Here is a 21,817-nt window from a genome sequence, read left to right as displayed (position 1 = left end):
TCTTTGATGGTAAGTGTAAACAACATTGATTTAGAAAGTGATGAATATGTTATTGAAAGTGAGCTTTGTTTTTTTTTCAGTGATAAGAGCAAGTGTCCCTAAGCTGCTTCTTGATTATGTCTTCTCTTCTTCATCAAGCCACCACCGGTGCTTCTCTGCTTCATCAAGCCACCACCGGAGCTTCTCTGCTTCATCAAGGCACCACCGGAGCTTCTCGTCTTCTCTGCTTCATCAAGCCACCACCGGTCCTTCTCTGCTTCATCAAGCCACCACCGGAGCTTCTCTACTTCATCAAGCCTCCACGGGAGCTTCTCTGATGCAACGGATCCAAGTCCAGAACCTCCTGAAGCAAAAATAATCTGAGAGAAAATCTATTGAGAGGCTTGTCCCATCTTCATCAGCTTTTTCTTCGCTGTAAGATTAGTTTTATCTCACTTGACTCTCATCATTGTTTTTCTGTGCGTTCAATGATTGATGCTTTTGTCTACATACAGACCAGGAACATGGCTGAGAAAGTATCGTCATTTAAAACCAGTGGAACTCTTTGGTTTACTGATCTCACCACTGCAGATACTACATATATCTTGCCACTTCTCACCGCCATCATTTTCATAATTATGGTGGAGGTAGTAGGAGCTCTTTACAAGTCCTTATCTTCAGACCTAATATATATTGAAACCAAGTCTTGTATTGTTTTTCTGTCTCTAGTAGAACATGCAGGAAGGTATGGAAGGGAATCCAGTAGCTGGAACTATGAAGAAATTCTCAAGAATCATTGCCTTTCTCTCTATTCCAATTCTGATGGGCATTGAAAAGGTAACTATTACTCTCCCTCCCTCTCTTGACTCTTTGATGTTGATAATAAGCAATGATTTTTTTGGGCATGCATTGTTCTGTTACCGGCTCACTTCCAACCTGTTTACTCTTGGGTATGGATTAGGCAAGTCCCCTCCCCTCTCTCTTTCCCACAGAGTCTTGAGACGTGAGATAAAAGAGTTTTGATGTGACATATTCTGTGTGTATATAATGTGTGCAGCACTAAGACGTCCTGATGTGAGGAAGCTCTTGAATCTCCCGGATGCTGTCACCTCTTCTTCTACCGGGCAGCCAAAGCCGCCTTCGCCTATTCCGTTTTCCTTTGAGCAGCCAAAAGACCAAAGTGTTATTGGTCATGAAGATCCTCCTATGGTGAACAAATAGCCCTTCATGGTATTGTGCTTCATGGTATACGTATACGTACACACAATAAAAAAAATTGTCTTAAGTGAATGAAATAGACTTTGCTATGATCAAGTCATTCTTGTTTGGTGTTTGTTCCTGCAGAAACTCATTCTTGTTTATGTTTGTTCGTGCAGGAAGAAGTTGACTGTAATATATGATATCCCGCGGGACGGCCCGCGAAGGCCTACAAAGTATGCGGTACGGGATTGGGCAGCTATTTTCAGAACCGCATCCCGCGCGGGACAGGCCCACCGTGTCTCACCCGAAGACAAACCCGCAGCGGTCCGGGACGGGACGGGACGGGAGAACCCAATTGACATCTCTAGACGAGTCTGAGAATACACACCACTGGGAAGGTTGAGTAAGGAGTTGGTACCAATTTCAGAGGAGTATGTGAAGGAAGGCAAGACGTGCAGAACAGCCCCACGGTTGATCCGAAAGGGAGAGCAGTTGCTCCGAGAAAAGGAGAGACGAGTAAGGGTTGTGGACGTCAATGGATCCATCCTCTCTTGCTATTTTGCGCGATATCCTGCATCCACTTCAAATTTGGTAGCCCCTAAACACTCTTAGCTTCACCATATAAAAAGAAATATAGCATGTTCCACGCCTAGCCCGTCTACCCTGAAAAGTGTCTGATGAGAGGCTCACGCCGCTCTTAATTGAATTTAAGGAGTTTTGTCTCGACAGTGTACCCGTTTCAGGTATGAGATACAAAGTATGGAGCTGATCTTCGAACAGCGATCATGGGCATTCTGGTAAGAGTGTGTGGTCCTAGTCTACAGCTTGTATGGTTCAGAGATTTGTAGTAAGAGTATGGTTATTGAAGATAAGCGAGTTCCCACTCTCTCTCAACCCCTTCTCCCTGTTCTTGAGGTTTTGCCTTGTTCGAGGACAAACAAGGATCTAAGTCTGGAGGAATTGATATATGGTGTTTCTAACACCATGTTATGCGTGCTTTGAGTTAATTCTCAGTCCTAATTTGTACTTATTTGATATCATTCCAGGTTTGGAGCAAGTGAAAGAGTAAAGAAGAGAGTGCCATGAAAGAAGATGCCATTTTGGAATATCTAACGCAGAACAGCCAGTCGGATCAATCCGAAGGTTGTTCCCAAAGAGAGCAAGCGACTGACTGTTCCCGACTATTAAGGAAACCTCCAAGATTTCAGGAGTTTGCCCTAGATTTTCTCTCCTCTCTCTTTACCACCGGCGCCTCCATATAAAAATCCTATGCTATCATGCCTATTTTTTTACGCTAGTTTTACAAGAGAACTAGAACTCTATTTTGGCGATTTAGCAACTTGTAAGGGAGAAGGCCTCATCTCTTATCACGAGAAGACCATCCTGAACAATTGTCTTTCTACTCTATTTTCTATGCAGTATATTCAGAAATCGTGTATGTGTTACCTTTCATAATGATCGAGTAGTCGGCTAAGCTTACTTAGGGTTTTAGGGTGTCATTCGTGTGAGCTAAACATAAATAAGCGATCTCATTTATTCTTCATTCATATTGTTCTTACTGCTTGCATTAAACTGATCACTTAATGTTAGATTTTAAGATTAATCACCTAGCTAACCGCGTAGGAGATAGCTTGATATATATTGAATGAGCTTCATATCCATAATTAGCGAGAGTAGATATTAGGGTTTTAAGTGAACAGATCGGACCTGATCTCGTAAGGCTTGTTATCGTGTCTTGTTCCAAGCGAGAGCTTAGGAAACATGATCGATCTGCAAAGGGAGCAATACCACGACAGTGGGTTGTTCCACCTTAGTGATCCGAGTTCTAGACTGCATTTCAACCCGCTTGAATAAATGTTTCGCTCAACATTGACACCCGATGAAATACCCTGGGCCGGCTTTTTAATTGAATTGAATTTAAATCTCTAGTTTACTTGTTACTTGCGTCACTATTGCAAATCAAAACCCCACTTGTTTTTTAGCTCAATATCAAACTCCAATGTGTAAACTGGTCCTCTGGATTGAATCTCAAATATTACAATTACAACAACTGTTAAACTTGACAGTAGCAAGGATTCATTTTTAGTGTATCACTCACCAAAGATCGACGGTAGTGGAAGTATGAAACAAATTCAGATGGGAAATTTTTACACAGCACCTACATCAATAACATTTAACTTACTAAGCCCTACCAGAAAATATGGAGGTAGACCAATAATTATCGAGTTGTTTTTTTACCTCTATAGGAGTTGATACTTTCTTCTCACTTATTACATCATATTTCTGCTTCTTTGTCCCAACTTTTAGTCCCTGCCATGGTAAGCTGATAGCAAAAACAAAACAGAAAAACAGGACAGAGCTCTTACCAACTCCAAGGTGAGTGTTGACACTTCCGTATCGAGCTGTCCCAGTCAGATTTCATAGCCACAGGATAGTTGAAGAATTCAGCAGCATGATCCAAGTTAACAACATTCATTGTTCTCCCGATAACGAGCTGAGCATAACCCATTGTAACAAAACAAAATCTTCCACAAAAACTCAAATAAAGCAAAGAGAGTGAATGATTCTAAAAGATGCAGGAAGTTGTGAATGTGTCGCTTGGGAACTTGCTTTCGTACCCATTTGTGAGAGCTGCAGTAGTGAAGAACATGCTTGCTATAAGAGGAGCTCACTACAATTTCGTCAAAGGCACATTTGAGAAGAGAAGAAAAGATCAGGTTCGGTGACGAGAACGCCGTCGACGGCGAAACCAGAAATAGAGTTGTTCGTGATGACGATCGAGTTTCCGGAGAGGAGAGTCGGGAGGCGAGAGAGAGGCTGCAAGAGACGGAGATCGGTGAAGAAGAGACATTGAGGAACGATGTGATAAGTGACGGAGAGACGACGACCGTTGGTTGAAGATGAGGAGAGATTTCGAAAGAATCGACGACGAACAAACGGATCAAACATCATCAAGCTTTGGATATTTCGACAGAATCGAACGCGAAGAGTCGATGACATCGAAGAGGAGAACGAAAGAGAGAGAGACGCGACTTTTTCTCTTTCGTCTAAAATGAACCAACCAATACCCTACTACCACGTCTGGGGTTTTTACCAATCCTAAACTCACCTAATTAAGGACCGGTTCTGCTTAATAACACCATTTTTTATTTAATTTTTTCCTTTTATTACTTTAGAACCTCCACCTCAACCTACCGATGGAAGTGTTCTAAGAGACTATTAGGGCATCCACAGACATATAGGTATCTAGAGAGGTTTCTTGTAAAAAACATAAATGAAATAATTAAGAAAAATAGGAAAAGTGATGTGAGAGGAGAGAGAAGTCTCTTCAGCAAGAGACGGTTGAAGCATTACTACACAACTGTGCAATAACTTGTCATTTTCTAATTGGTCAGTATTTTTTAAATATTAAAACATGTGTTAAGAAATGCATCGAGAGCTTTAACCAATGCAGATGACCTTAAGGGTTCTTAAGAATAATTAAGTAGTTAATTTTGTGATTTGAAAGGTTAACTTTTGTTAGTGTAATTAAATTTTTTCTCCTCCAATGGGAGAACCTTATTGGGGTTCTTAAATATTTTTTATTTTTTAAAATGTTGAATGATTGGATTTTATAAGATGAAAGAAAAACATACATAATTTTTTTAATAAAAATGACATAAAAGCATATTAAAAATACAAATACATATCGTAAACGAGAAAAAGCCGATTAGTTGAAATTTTGATTTGTTCCAAATTTTTGCCATATATTCTCAACCAAATCAGCTTTCAATTGTTGATGTATTGTTTTATCACGAACTACATTCTGAATGCTCATCATATTGCCGAGATTTGAAGGCATATCTGTTGAATACGTGAAATCCACTTGTGAACTTCGGTTTGATTCCGGTTGTGCGAAAACTGATACATCAAACTGACTGTACCCATCTCGTTCGTCTTCTACTATCATATTATGCAGAATGATACATGCTCTCATTATCTCTCCAATTTTTATTTTATCCCACAAAAGAGATGGATTTTTGACTATGGCAAATCGAGCTTGCAAGACCCCAAAAGCACGCTCGACGTCTTTACGTACAGCGTCTTGATGTGTAGCGAATAAGGATGCTTTCGGACCTTGTGGAAGTGGAATAGATTGGGCAAAAGTAGCCCATTTTGGGTAAATACCATCTGTGAGATAGTAAGCCAAATGGTATTCGTGTCCATTTACAATTTAATTCACTTTTGGAGCTCGACCTTGTAATATATCATCAAAAAGTGTTGATCGATCAAGAATATTGATATCCTTTAATATACCTGGAGGTCCAAAAAACGCGTGTCATATCAAGATATCTTGTGAAGCTAAAGCCTCTAAAACAATTGTTGGCTTTCCTTGTCCACGTGTATATTGACCTTTCCATGCAGTCGGACAATTCTTCCACTCCCAATGCATACAATCAATGTTTTCTATCATCCCGGGAAATCCGCGTTTCTCTCCAATATCGAGTAGTCGTTGAAGATCTTCCGGCGTGGGTCTTCTTAGATACTCATCTCCAAATAAATTTATGATTCTTTGAACAAAATGTTCCAAGCATAAAAGCGCAGTGGTCTCACCAAGTCGGAGATATTCGTCGACCGCATCAGCTAGGCAACCATATGCCATCATACTAACTAGTCATCCAACTTTCTTCTTTTGGAGCTTACCTTGTCTTTAGTAGAAGAATCTCCACACCATTTTTTATCATGGCGAAGCTCCAACCAGGCATGTTCGAGTGTAAACTTGTGCTTGTAGTCATTGAAGAATATCTCATGCGCCATCTTCAAAACATCATCCTCATTCATCCCACTGGATTTAGCTTTCGTTGCACTTCATAATACCCAACAAACTTGCATACACCCTCGTTGATCTTCCCTCACCTTGTTTATAGTGACTTGGCTCCCTCTTTTGCAAAGCAGAAAGCTTTGGACTTGATGCAACATAGGCTGCAATCCGTTTCCAAAACGCGATTGCCTTCTGCTCATTCCCCACCACAGGATCTTTGGAGGTGTTCAACCAAGCACTGATGAGAACGAGATCTTCAGTTGGTGACCACTTCCTTCTTTCTTTACGGTCAGAGACAACATGTTCTTCTTCGTTTGCATCTTCAGCCCATTGTGTACCGAACACAGAGGCATCCGATGAAGAGAGTTCTATACTAGGAGTGACAAAGGAGAAGGAGGTGTTTGGTTGTTGACTGTTTAAGAGGTTTTGAAAGCTACCAGGTTGACTAAATGGATCCATAGCGAAGAAGAAGGAGATATGAATTATCAAAGGGAGAGTTGCTCGATTTTAAATGCAACGTAAAGGAGAGTTTAGTGTATGTTGTTCAGATTTTAAAGTTGTTTAAAGTTTTTAGTTGTTGAGTTTCAATGGTTATTTTTTTAATGGCAATCAATGCATTTACCTAAAACTATAACAACTAAGAAAACTAAATGTAGATCACTTCAACCTAATCAATATCTAAACACGCAACTAACAAATACCAACATACAATCAAGTCCATTTAATTCAACCTAATAAATATCTAACATCTTCTTAAAAGAAAAGTGTACTTACCTCTTGCTTTGATGATGTTGAATCCATTTGTGAGAGACTCGCGTGGGTTCCGTAATGAATGAAATACTCAGCAACTCCCACACAACACCAATCCTTACACAACCAACAAAGAAAGAACAGAGCAAAATGTATGAGAAAACAAAGCAAAATGTATGAGAAAACAATATCGAGTAAAGCATATACTAAGAACAGCGCAAAATGTATGAATCATGAATCATGTTTGAACCATTGTGTATTTGTTTTTATTTAGAGGTAAAACTATTCCATTTATGAATGTGATCCGATTGAACCACATTCCAATTAGAGGTAAAACTATTCAATTACGGAGCACAAGACAATCAGATCACATTCATCAATCTCAAGAACATAAACAAGGATCAAACACACACAAGATTCTAAAACATGAACCTGATCTAAAACACAAGTCAAAAAGATTCCACCTTTCTGGACAAAACGATGAGATCACAACAATTTCACAAAAACCATATCTCAAAATTGAATTTTTATGAAAATGAAAGCCACTTACACTCAGGATGAGAGACGTCGGCGAGAAGATACGCGAAAGTGGAGGATTCTTTCTCGAAGAGCTGGCGGAAGAGAAGCTTCGGAAAGGAAGTGGACGCGAAACCTATCACGGATCTGATTACAGGATGACAGAGCGAGAGAGAAGACGGAGCGATAGAGAAGGCGGACCGATCGACAGAGAAGGCGGACCGATCGACAGAGAACACGGATCGAGAGAAGACGGAGTGAGACAGACGACGGAATCATCGAAAGAGACGACGGAGTGAGAGAGACACGGGAGTGTCCGAGAAAGAAGAGACTTCGTGTGTTTTTTCGAAACCCCGACGAAAGAGAGAGAGACAATACATGTTCGGTCCAATGTGTGACTGCCACGTAAGAGGCTCTTTCCATCTCTAAAAAGCTCAAAGTAAGCACCGGTTCTTCATTAACTTGGGCTTTTTCATTTTTTTTACACTTTTGGGTAAAGACCCATCTAAGAACCCCTTGATGGAGGTGGTCTACCAATCCAGAATTTCTTGAAAATGACCAAATAAATATATTATTATAATTTAAAGAAATTAATTAAGTATATATATAGCTATGTATTATAGAGTTATTCTTGGGTTCGCCCTAGGGGCTAAACCTAAAGATTCACCAACCAATAGGATTTTATCATTTCAGATTCAATATCTTAAAAAATAGAGACAAGATATTGTCAATTTATATTATATTTTTAAAATAAAAAAGTAAAATAATAATAATAATAATTGTAGTTACAAAAAAAAGAATTTAAAAAAAATATTTTTAACGTTGTCAGCAAAACAATAAACCTTAAATCCTAAACCCTTGGGTAAACCCTAAACCCTTGGATAAATCCTAACTCTAAATCAAAAACACTAAACATTAGAACACTAAACCCTAAACCCTAAATCCTAAACTCTAAACTTTAGAACACTAAACCCTAAACCCTAAATCCTAAACTCTAAACTTTTGAGTGTTTTAGTGTTTAGTGTTTTTGATTTAGAGTTTAGGATTTATCCAAGGGTTTAGGGTTTATCCAAGAGTTTGGGGTTTAGGGTTTAGTGTTTTGCTGACGACGTTAAAAATATATTTTTTTAAAAATTACTATTTTTTATTTATTTATTTTTTACTTTTTTATTTTAAAAACATATTATAACTTGACAATATCTTGTTTTTTTTTTAAATATATCAAATTTGAAATTATAAAATTATATTGGTTGGTAAACCTAGAGGTTCATCCTACGGGGTGAATCCAAGAATAAATCTAGATTATACTATATTTTGGCTAAGATTCCAAAGTTTCTTGAAAAAGACCTGATAAATCATTATAATTTAAAGAAATTAGTTACCCCTAAATATAATTTAGCTGTCGAATATAATTTTTGGCTAAGATTCTAGAGTTTCTTGAAAAGTCCAATAAACTATATTAGTATAATTTAAGGAAATTAATCAAATATAATTTAGCTCTTAGAGTCTTAGGGTCCAATTGGTAAAGGCTATAGCTTTAAAAAATTTGTTGTAGAAAAAAATCTAAAGATTTTTTGCTGTGGTTTTAGATTTTACTGCAGTAGAATTTTATGGAAAGCTCCAAAAAAATTCTTTGGATTTTTTCCCCAACATACCACTTGTACAGCTGTAGGTTATTATTATTTTTTGACTCAAACATCAACTTATATTCACCAAAAAGGGTTACCTGAATTTAACCTCTGAAGAGATTTAACCACACTTACATACAAAGAGAACTAGTAACACCTGAGGATCCTACGCTACATATTCGGTTCTTTGATGTAATTCCACCCATTGAGATCGAACTCTTCCCACGACTCGGAAAGAGCCGACCCTTCAACCCCTAAATCAACCAATTGAGACAGAGACATAGATAAACCGAGATTGACAAGATCTACCCAGGATTCCTACTAAAGACCCCATCATTAGTCACCAAATGATCAGAGTTAGAACGCTTGGACCAAATGCATCAACACCAAAAGGTGCATTTCCAGAACGTAGCATCTCTCTCGGCCTTTGTGTCCTGCTCCTTTGCTGGAAAGACGGAAACATGTTCCGTACTGAGAAAAGCGGGCTTTGGCAGCAGCATCTCAGCACATAGAGCTTCCAATGGCGTGAGCTCGTACCGTCGACGTTACGGACTCACCGCCGCCGACGCTGGGAAGTAGAGCATCACCGTGTGCCACCTGCAAAGATCACTGCTCCGATCGACCACTCCAGTGGTGTGAGCCTTGCAACACGTCTTCCTCCGAGAACCAGAGATTGGAACCATTTTCCGCCGCTCATTTCAAACCTCCTCCGATTGTCTAACCGCCGTTAGAAGAGGTGGATCCGAAGGTGGAGGAGCTCCCCACTGAGTCATGCGCCCCGCCGTGAAGGGAGTCGCCAAAGATCTAAAAAGGGAAAACTAGATCTGGCGACCCACTCAGCCCTAAAAGCCGACCTCCCCCTCTGCTACCTCTTCAACGTCTCACCGCTCCTCCAAGTCCGTCGATTCCGTCACCTTTGAACGCTAGAGTTCTCCGGTGAAGGCGCCAGTCGATTCAGAGCAGCTAGTATATCGACTTTGAGGGAAGGTAGAAGAAGATGGAGGCAAAGATAAAAGGAGTGATTTTGAAATTTTTATTAAAGCTTGATTTTTGTGAATTTAGTGTTGTAGAAAGAAAGAAAGAAAAGGAAAAATGATTTAATCACGAACGGCGGGATATGACGATTAGGGTTTTGGCGATTGGTGAGGGTAGGGGTTCGGAGTCGGGAGATCGTGATGCAACAATGATGGATGTGGGAGAGAGAGCGAGACCACCAGGGGATCCACCGGATGCGGCGGCCTCGTATGCATCCAAAGTGGTGGGTACGAATGGAGGAGGTATGCCGGTTCCAGAGAGTTTGATTGATGATGCGTTTGTATCTGAGAGGCTACGAGTGGAGTTTCCGAATGGAGAGGATGGAGAACCATCGATTACGATTGAGCCGGAAGTTTTAGAAGCGATGAATGGGATGTGGAAGCAGTGAATGATTGTTAGGGTTTTGGGAAGGAACGTCCCGATCTCTGCCTTGAGCAAGAAGCTAAGAGAGTTATGGAACCCTAAAGGAGGAATGTATGTAATGGACCTACCCAGACAATTTTTTATGGTTCGTTTCGAGAAGGAGGATGAATATTTGGCAGCACTGACAGGGGGTCCATGGAGGGCTTTTGGCAGTTATCTCATGGTGAGAGCTTGGTCGCCGGAGTTCGATCCGTTAAGAGATGACATCGTTACGACGCCGGTTTGGATCAGGTTGACAAATATTCCAGTGAACTTTTACCATCGATCGATCCTCATGGGTATTGCCAAGGGTTTGGGTAAACCAGTTCGTGTTGACTAGACCACATTGAAGTTTGAAAGAGCAAGGTTTGCGAGAGTTTGTGTAGAAGTTAATCTTGCAAAGCCGTTGAAAGGGACAGTCCTAATTAACGGAGAGAGATACTTTGTAGCTTACGAAGGGTTAGCTGAGATCTGTTCAAAGTGCAGAATTTATGGACACTCGGTTCATGGATGCCCAAGAACAATTGCGGAAAGATTGGCTGAAGTAGCTATACAGACGGAGGCACAGTCAGCTACGCGATCACCCACTAGACAAGAACCAATAGTGCAGGAGAATGGTTTTACTCCGGTGAGGAGCTCAAGAAGAGGGACGCAGATACTGCCTCGACTGGTGAACTGCAGGACTGCGGAAGCCGGAGGGGAGACAGACAGGAATGTCCAAGAGATCCCGCAGACCGGGGGAATCGCAAACATTGCGATATCCAACAAATTTGGTAGTTTAGAGCAGGATACAGATCGAAGTAAATCAAGAGAAGAGATTGTGTCTGGCGAGGAGAACAAGGAGAATCAGATTATGAACATCAGAAGAAATGAGAACAAGGAAATTTCGCAAGGGAAAGAGACTCTAATCTTTGGAGGGAAGGTGAATATAAGAAAGGATTCGAAAATGATGAACAAGGAGAAATGGGCTGGGAAGAAAGTAGTAGAAGGAGCACGAGGAAGGCCCAAAAATTTAAACAATAAACCCGCTAGAGGTTTCGTGTTTGGGCCCACTAAAGGGGAAGTTAGTCTATCGGAGTCGGGGAAACGACTGCGAGTGGAAAGTTTGGAGGCAGGGAGAGCTGGGGGTGCCTTCAGGGAGAGTGTGGCGGAACCCAGAGTTACGGTAAAGCCATTGCAACTAAGAGATGAAGAGTTGGAGAATCCGATGGATAGTACCATTAGTGAGATGGAACAAAGGGAGACGGAGGCGCAGATGGAAGCGCAGGGGGACGGAAGGATTTTGGACCTCGCATGACAGGGTTCCCAGGTAATCCAATTAGACCTTATCGTAATAAAGATGATGAATTGCATTTTCTAGAATTGTCGGGGGGCAAATAAACCCAATTTCCGACGTTCTATTCGGTACATTTTGAAGAAGTTCGATACTGATTTTCTTGCATTATTTGAGACCAATGCGGGAGGGGATAAAGCGATGAAAATCTGTCAGAGTCTAGGCATTGATAACTCTTTTCGGGTGGACGCCGTTGGTCAGAGTGGTGGTATTTGGTTGTTGTGGAAGAATCATGCTGGAGTTCTAATGATCTTGGAATCGTCAGAATAGTTTATTCATGCACGTGTTGAGATTGGGAGTGAGGTAATTCACCTCATAGCTGTCTATGCTGCGCCTACAGTGAGTCGTAGGAGTGGGTTATGGGGAGACTTGAAGCGGGTAATTGAGAATATTGATGAACCAGTATTGGTAGGTGGAGCTTTTAATACTATACTACGGTTGGATGAGAGGTCAGGGGGCAATGGTAGACTTTCACCGGACTCTCTAGCTTTTGGAGAATGGATAAACGAACTAGCTTTGCTGGATATAGGTTTTAGAGGTAACACTTTCACATGGAGAAGAGGGAAAGATACCCGGAACTTTGTGGCTAAACGTTTGGACAGAGTCTTGTGTAGTGCTCAGACACGAGTAAGATGGCAGGAGGCAATAGTTTCTCATCTTCCCTTTCTAGCATCAGACCATACACCAGTCTATGTGCAACTAGAGCCTGAACAGAGAGGTAACCCCAAGAGGAGACCTTTTCGATTTGAGGCGGCATGGCTCAAACATGGAGGTTTTAAGGAGTTACTTGCGGCATCTTGGAATGGGGAGATACGTACGCCTGAGACGCTTGTGGTGTTGAAAGCAAAGCTCAAAAAATGGAATAAGGAGATATTTGGGGATGTAAAGCAACGGAAAAAAAAGTAATCAGTGACATCAAGGGAATTCAGGAGGAGATGGAGAGGAACCCAACTGATGATTTGTTGTTAAGGGAAGCTGGCTTATAGAAGGAGTTTGATGTGGTTCTAGAACAAGAGGAGATGCTCTGGTACCAAAAATCACGTGAGAAGTGGATAGTGTTTGGTGATAGGAATACGAATTACTATCATACGAATACAATTGCTCGGAGGAAGAGGAACATAATTTAAATGCTGAAGGATGATGAGGGGCGCTGGGTAGATCAGTCAGAGGAGTTAGAAAATCTGGCCATAGCTTATTATAAACGCATGTACTCAACGGAAGATATCAATTTGGATACAGAAAAACTTTCTCAAGAAGGCTTCACTGAACTTACGAGGGGTGAGATGGAGATACTCAATAAACCGTTCTCTGCAGTGGATGTTGAGATTTCGATGCGATCCATGGGGAAGTTTAAAGCTCCAGGATCAGATGGGTTTCAACCGGTCTTTTACCAAGATTCATGGGAAGTAGTGGGGGAGTCGGTAACTCGGTGTGGGCTTGAGTTCTTTGAATCAGGTGTTCTTACTACGGGTATGAATGATGCAATGCTGGTCTTAATACCGAAGGTCCTCAAGCCAGAAAGAATCATACAATTCCGACCAATCAGTTTATGTAATGTCTTGTTCAAGATAATAACTAAAGAGATTGTGTTGAGATTGAAGAAACTTATGCCCAAGCTTATTGGTCCAGCGCAAGCCAGCTTCATCCCAGGCCGGCTTAGTACATACAATATTGTTGTGGTCCAGGAAGCGGTTCACTCAATGAGGAAAAAGAAAGGACGCAGAGGTTGGATGCTGCTCAAGTTGGATCTCGAGAAAGCATATGACCGAATCAGGTGGGATTTCCTAGAGGATACTCTTTACGCAGCAGAACTACCCGGGATATGGATTCAATGGATCATGCAGTGCGTGACAAACCCGGGAATGAGTCTATTGTGGAATGGAGAGAGGACAGAAGCTTTTACACCTCAACGTGGACTTCGGCAGGGCGATCCTTTGTCACCATACTTATTTGTATTATGCATGGAGCGCTTGTGCCATCAAATTGATCTTTCTGTGGCCAAGAAGGAGTGGAAACCAATCAGTCTATCTAGGGGTGGACCAGCTTTATCCCATGTTTGTTTTATGGATGATCTGATCTTGTTTGCTGACGCCTCAATCTCGCAAATTCGGGTGATTAGGAAGGTGCTAGAGAGATTTTGTGGAGCTTCTGGGCAGAAAGTAAGTCTTGAGAAATCTTTGATTTTCTTCTCTGCAAATGTTCATCGGGACTTAGCGAATTCCATAAGTACTGAGAGTTGAATCAGAGGAACAAAAGAGTTGGGAAAGTACTTGGGCATGTCGGTGTTGCAAAAAAGAATTAATAAAGAGACGTTTGGGGAAGTAATTGAGAGAGTGTCGTCTAAACTTGCAGGATGGAAAAGGAGATTCTTGAGCTTGGCAGGGAGGATCACGCTTACAAAGTCTGTTCTCGCATCGATTCCAGTACATACGATGAGTACCATCGCTCTGCCGATATCTACTTTGGATCAATTTGATAAAATTGCTCGGTCGTTTATTTGGGGGAGCAGTGAGAGAAACAGGAAACAACATCTGGTCTCTTGGGGAAAAATCTGTAAACCGAAGAGTGAAGGGGGGCTGGGGATAAGGTTAGCTAAAGAAATGAATATTGCTCTACTAGCAAAGCTAGGCTGGAGGTTGCTGAACACACAGGATGGCCTATGGGTTAAGATTCTGCGAAAAAAAATTTGAGTTGGCGAGTTGGATGATTTATCTTGGTTAAGCGTTAAAGGAACTTGGTCACCAACATGGAGAAGTTTGGTATTGGGGCTGCGTGAGGTTGTTGTCCCGAGTTTAGCTTGGGTTCTTGGTGATGGTCGTCGAGTACGTTTATGGAAGGATAATTGGTTGTTGAATGAGCCACTATCTGAGTTGAGTACAGTGGATATTCCGGAAGAGATGGTGGAGGTACGAGCTCAGGATCTTTGGCAAGCTGGCGCTGGTTGGCAAATGCATATAATAGAACCGTATATGTCAATGCCAAATCGTCTAAGGTTGGCTTCAGTGATGATTGATGATGTTACGGGTGCAAGGGATAGAATGTCGTGGGGAGGGAGCAAGGATGGTTTATTTTCTGTGAACTCAGCTTATGCTTTCTTAACCAGGGATGCGGAACCGAGACCTAATATGGACGCCTTATATCAGCGGGTTTGGCGTGTCACTAATCCAGAACGTGTACGAGTCTTCCTATGGCTGGTAACTCATCAGGTGATCATGACAAACATGGAACGGAAACACAGACATTTGAGTGAAAAATAGTATATGTCCATTGTGTAAGGGGGGAGAAGAAACCATTCTTCATGTTCTTCGAGACTGTCCGGCAGCTGCGGGGTTATGGGCGCGATTTGTTCCCCTAAGCAGACAACAACGGTTCTTTGACCAACCTCTCCTAGAATGGCTTTATGACAACCTTGCAAGGAATAGACCAGGATTGGGGGAGCTATGGCCAACGCTGTTTTCTCTGACTGTTTGGAGGTGCTGGAAATGGAGATGTGGGTATGTTTTTGGAGAGGAAGGAAAATGTCAAGACAGGGTGCAGTTCCTTCAGGATAAGGCTCGGGAGGTGATAGAAGCAAATGTAAAACTAAAGGAAAATGGGCAGAGCCGGGAACGTGTGGAGAAGCAGATCTCATGGAATCGACCAACAAATGGCTGGTTCAAACTGAACACGGATGGAGCATCTAGAGGTAACCCGGGACTTGCTACGGCGGGCGGGGCTATTCGTGATGAGTATGGAGAATGGAATGGGGGTTTTGCAGTAAACATAGGCATCTGTTCAGCCCCTTTGGCGGAGTTGTGGGGAGTATACTATGGCTTGTGTATAGCATGAGACCGTGGGATTCGTCGGTTGGAGTTGGAGGTTGATTCGGAGAGTGTGGCGGGTTTTCTTCAGACAGGGATCCATGATTCTCATCCCCTGTCGTTCCTAGTACGTCTGTGCTATGGCTTCATATCAAGAGACTGGTTAGTCAAAATTTCTCATGTGTATAGGGAGGCTAATTATCTGGCGGATGGATTAGCTAACTATGCGTTTTCTCTATCGTTTGGGTTACATTTCTTTGAAGATGTCCCAGATTGTGTTGCTTATGTTTTGTTGGAGGACTTTCAGGGGGTATCTAGATTTCGGAAAATTTGCATGTAATGAGTTTTATGATTTGAATAAAGAGTAGGAGACATAGGAGACTCATGTCTCCTGCACCCTACCAAAAAAAAAAAGTGTTGTAGAAAGAAATGGGGCTGTAGACAATATCTACAACCACTACCAATCACACCCTTAGTTATACTCTTTGGCTAAAATTAGCATTTCTTGAAGAACCTAATCCCCTATATATTATTCATGGAGCATTACAACATATTTTCATAGCCACGTGTCATTACGAGAATGATTCTTAGAATTGTTAGAAAAAAATAAATTGGTCCATATAAACATATAATATGCTTTTTATTAAACCTAACTATCAAATTAATTGGTAGTGTACAAAATAATATTTTTTCTTTCCTTAAATAAAAGCTACGGAATTACCTAATATGGTTAACATATATATGACAATTAATGATTATGAATAATATATATTTGATAACAATTTTTCTAACCTCTCTCTTTTTTATTTAATTTTATAATATTAAAAGAAATTAAACAATCACATTAAGCATACAATTAAAAAAAAAAAATTTATATGTTATATTTTGAATTTTTAAAAACCACTAAAAATTACTAAAAATGGTAAAAGTCTCACACTGAAAATTTTGTGATCAATGGTTTAACTTTTTTTTTTGTTCAAACAAGATACAAATGATGACCATATATCGTAGGGGTGGGCGTTCGGATACACGTTCGGGTTCGTATCGAGTATTTCAGTATAAAGGTATAAAACACGTTCGGATATTTCTACACTTCGAGTCGGGTTCGGGTATTTTATGTTCGGGTTCAGATATTTTGGACAGGGTTCGAATATTTAAATTTTGAAGACAAAAATAAATAAATGATTCATTGTTTAAGTTTTTGTATTTAAAATATATTTTAACTTTTCTGGTTTTTGTTATAAAAGAGATGCTGTGTAAGATTATTATTACTCATGACCAGAGGTCTATATTTATACAAGTATTAGACCGTCTTATTTAGACCGTCATAAGAGAAAAGAAAATCCTATTCCTAGTAGGAATAGGAAATAATACTTGTTGGGGTCGAAAACGGTTGCGACGAAGTTAGCGTCCAAATCCCCGAAGAAGAAAACGAAAAACTTTCTTCGACAAACAATTTTTCGAAATAGATTCTTCTTTACGAAAAGCTTTGCGGAGGAAACGCGAATCATCGGACAAGATCTCGAAAAGGGTCGCTACGCAGCGACCGAACGCGTGCTCCGCTCGGTCGCTACGTAGCGACCGAGCTCAAGCCGAAACGTCGGTACGACATTAGTCCATGCATTCTCGTCTACCCTTCGATGCTATCTCCCGAAGACCGTAGCGAACCAATTTCACGTTCCCCGCCATTCTAAGTTATCGATCAAACTTTACCGTAAAAACCGTGGAAAGTTCGTTCTTTATCGAAAGAAGCTGTAATAAACGCTTCGAGTCAGAAGACGGCCCAAAGGGACCAAAGACATGACTCGAGGCCCACCTTACGATTTCTTAACTAACAGCCCGTAAGCCGCATGACGGTTTACGCTTGGTTCGCGAGGAAAGATAAATGTCAAGTTTCCGCGGATAGATATGAAATTTTGAAGATAATTACGAAGATCAGAAAAAATAGAATATCTCCATTTTTATGCTATGGCGGCTTAAGGGCAGAAGGGGAAAAGCGTAAACCGACCTTGGAGCCAATATATAAGGAGTCCTAAGCAAGAGGCATGGAGAGAGACTTTTACACAGCAAACTTAGCACTTAGAGCAATTTTTAGGCAATTTTCCGTTTTTGTTATTCGAGCTGCGACTCAATTAGGTTTTTGCCGTCTTAGGGTTTTAGAACTAGAAATCTCGCCAACAGCTTTCGTAGCCCAGGCACTTACCTTGTTGTAAACGCTCAAACGCAGATTCGGAATAAGAACTATCTTGCTCTCTTTTTCGATTTCTTATTTTACTATTGTTCTCGTTTCGTGTTCTGATTGCTTGGCGTGTGGTATTAGCAGATATTCGAGACCCCTGGGAAATTAGGGTTCTCCTACTTTCCTAATTTAAACGGAAATCGACAGTGCGAATTTCGGTTCCCACAGTTTGGCGCTAGAAGAAGGGGGAATACGGATCAATCTAACTCTCAACCACATCACGCTCAACCAGACATGTCAACTGACAACACGGATAACGTGCAGACTCCTCTTAACGGAGGCAGTGGCACTGATCTTCACACCCCCGCAGCGGACGTATCCGCGGCCAACGCACCAGCCAATGCCGTGGCGCTCGAGGAGTTTAAAAAGATGTTCGCCACCTACGAAAAAAGGTCGGAAGAACAGGATAAGCTCATGAGCACCTTGACCAAATAAGTTGAAACTTTAACGGCAAGAACTCGAGCAATCCGCCCCCGCGGAACCACTAAAGTCCGCGGGAAAAGACTCGACTTCGCAACCCCACTCAACAGGCCTGGAGCCGCGCACAAACGACCTTTGGGTCAAAACCCTAGCGAAAAATCTCTCATCGAAAAGGGAAACTCTGAAAGCCCTCCGCCTCCCGCGAAGGCTTCGGAGGACAACGGAGTCGAGCAAGTCAACCTGGATCCTAGCGATGTCTCCAACGATACTGATGAGGACGTCGACAGACATCCAAGGAGGACCAGAAGCCGATTCACTAGGGAAATCTCTCCGTTCGACAAACCAAAAACAGGAGAGGAGGAAATCCTCTATTGGAACGAACAAGAAGAGCTGGCTGAAAAGCAAACCGAGCTCACTCGCAGTAAACGCCGACAAGCACGGAAATCTGCTGGCCAGACGTCGGATATATGCAATCTTATATCACCAAGACTGCGGCAGAAGTAAGAGCCGTAAAATCCCAAATCCATCATGCTACCAGCGCGGCCCCCGAGATCGACAGGCTGCTGGAAGGGGCTCGGAAGACCCCTTTCACCACTCGCATCTCAGATACGAGGGTATCCGATCCAGGAAAAATCAAAGTACCGAAGTATGATGGTACGACCGATCCGAGAGCACACCTTCAGGCTTTCCATATCACGATGGGAAGAGCGAGGCTGAAAGACGGCGAAAGACACGCCGGCTACTGCCGCCTGTTCGTCAAGAATCTAGAAGGAGCAGCCCTCGAATGGTTCGCGCGCCTTAAGCGAAACTCTATTGGAAGTTTCCGACAGCTCGCATCGGAATTTCTCAAGCAATACTCTATGTTCATAGATAGAGAAACTTCCGATGTCGATCTCTGGAGTCTATCCCAGAGGGAAGACGAACCCCTCCGCGAGTTCATCAGCCGATTCAAGTTGGTAATGTCCAGGGTCAGCGGGATAAGCGACAAGGTGGTCATCGATGCGCTCAGAAAGGCGCTCTGGTACAAGTCGAAATTCAGAAAATGGATATCCCTCGAAAAACCGCGGACGATCCAAGACGCCCTCCACAAGGCGACGGCCTACATCAGGATCGAGGATGAAACGAAAATCTTATCGCAAAAACATAAGTCGGCGAGACCATCCTCGAAAGATGTAGACCCAAAAACGAAGAAGAAGAACCCTCGTAACGACAAGTATGTCCATCACGAGGGGGCAGATCACCAAGGAGCGCACAATTACGCGATCGGCTCGGACCAGGGCCGAAGGACAGGTAATACGTGGACTCGCAATCAAGGATATAATCAAACCACCTTCTGCGAGTTTCACCAGTCCCGAGGACACTCCACGACTAACTGCAAGGTCTTGGGAGCAAGGCTGGCCGCGAAGCTACTTGCCGGAGAACTCTCGGAATTGACCAGCGTGAAAGATCTCATCCTCGAGACCGATCACCCCCCGAATCCGGACAGAAATCTTCCCGCGGAGAGATCTCCTCAAAGAAACCAATCTGGGGATTAACGCGGCAGGAGGCCAAACGACAAAGGGAACGATAACAATCGTCGTAGAGTCAACATGATCATCGGAGGATCGCAATTCTGCAACGATACGGTTTCGGCCATCAAGGCATACCAGCGGAAGGCGGAGTTGAGCGCAAACTGGCCTACATGGTCTCCTACCCGAGATGATCAGAACTGCTCAATCACCTTCTCAAAGGAGGAAGCCGGCGGGATCGATCAACCTCACTGCGATCCGCTCGTCATAGACCTCGTCATACGAGATCTAGAAGTCGAAAGAGTACTCATTGAAACGGGAAGCACGGTCAATGTAATCTTCCGCTACACTCTCAATCGGATGAGCATCAAACTCGGAGAAGTAACTCCAACTCCGAAACCGCTCACAGGCTTTTCAGGCGAAGTATCGATGACCCTCGGATCGATTCAGCTACCAGTCATGGCTAAGGAGATCACAAAAATCGTCGAGTTCGCGGTAGTTGATCATCCTGCCATCTACAACGTGATCATGGGAACCCCATGGCTCAACGCTATGCAAGCCGTTCCATCGACATACCACCTGGGTGTCAAATTCCCGACCCCAAACGGAGTCGCAGCTATCTGGGGATGTCAGAAACAGTCGCGACTGTGCTTCCTCGCGGAGCACAAGTTAAGACAGATGAAGACCTCTGCAACGGCAAATCGCAAACGCACGAAGATTGATAAATCTTCGACCGACAACGTTTCAAGAAAAGACGATTTAACATTGTCTGCTGACGCAGACGCTTCAGGTGTCGAAACTCAACATGAGTCCGAAGCCGACACTACAACTCAACCGGAACATCCGGAAGAGAACACTGACCCAGCCACGATCATCACGATCAAGGCGGTCAGCACGGCGAAAACCGCCGAGTGAAAACGCTTGGGGCATAAAACAGAACTACGAGATGGCTTGATCCTCGAAAGAGGTACGTAGACAGCTCGTCGAAAGACGAGTTCAGCTATCCCCCTCACTAAAAAGGGGGAGAGTGGGTGCGTATACTCGTATACTCCCACATAGGAAAAGATGCGTTATTGTAATTGAGTTCTTTAGAGATTTCGAAAATAAGAAACGATCAATATGCATCGCTCCTTTGTAAGACACTTGCAAAAGTCTCAGACCACGCCTAGAAAATCTACAAACGTTAATACTCTTGCCAGCAGCCTCGTACGGTCCAAAATCGTAAAACAATCTCACTTCAGCACCGAAAATATACGTATAATCTTCGAAATAACTGCGAGACGTCGCCAAGTTAAAAATCAAGATGATACGAACAAATTGTCCGAACGCGACCACTACAAATCTTACACTCCGTTCGTCGATTGGCCCCGACGAACACATCAGCCGTCTTAAACAAACGCAACTTGATCACTCTTTTGATCTTCGAACGTCCAACAAAAGGACGAAAGCGCGCTACAAAAAAAATCCAAAATTTTGGTCTAGCACTTCCAGTTGGCTTAAAAATTGTCTCTGGAAAGATGCTCGATTCGTACCATACAAGTCGTATAAGCCGAGAACCTATCGCGGACTTTAAATCGGTACGAATCAGGTAGAAATCGCAACAGGAAAACCGATAGCCGGTTAGTCACCGCACAAACCTTAAAACTGAGAGTAAACCTAGGTCTTGCCCTAAACCCATCGCATTGGTTTCAGACATCTCAAAGACATGATATCTAAACGATACGAGATCCTAAAACATGTCTCTTCGTTCATATCTCAACGTTCCCGAAAGATCGTAAATAATTTTTACGAAAACTCACGTGTCGAACAAACTAACAGATTGAACGCCTCAACGAAGTTAAATATGAGACGACAACTCATGTTTACTTCAAACCCACTCTAAACAAAGTAACTCAAACAAATATCCATTATATAAACCGCATAGCGGTAGGGGTTCAAAGCCACCAACGGCCAGTCCCGACAAAAACGGCCAAAACAGGCCCTTACAAAGTTCGAAGGCCACACTCGGCCAGACATATATGAACAAAGGCCACACTCGGCCGCTAAATACCAGAAAAGGGAAAAACTCCTTCCCGTCAAAACACTCACAGATCAAAGTTAAAATTCCCGGACAAGGAAGCTCCGAATACATCCGCGGGATAGTTCACTTCCTCATCGTCGCCGGCAAAATCAGTCGTGGTTTCTACGGTATCAGGAGAAACCGGGA

General features: G+C 42.5%; 1 pseudogene; it reads left to right on the top strand.

Moving 5' to 3' along the window:
- Nucleotides 1–8,466: 8,466 nt before the first annotated feature.
- Nucleotides 8,467–15,903, top strand: LOC106392900 (annotated as a pseudogene).
- Nucleotides 15,904–21,817: the final 5,914 nt, after the last annotated feature.

This window comes from Brassica napus, chromosome C1 (assembly GCF_020379485.1).
Source record: "Brassica napus cultivar Da-Ae chromosome C1, Da-Ae, whole genome shotgun sequence".
Lineage (NCBI taxonomy): Eukaryota > Viridiplantae > Streptophyta > Magnoliopsida > Brassicales > Brassicaceae > Brassica > Brassica napus.
This window is presented reverse-complemented; position numbering and strand designations above follow the sequence as displayed.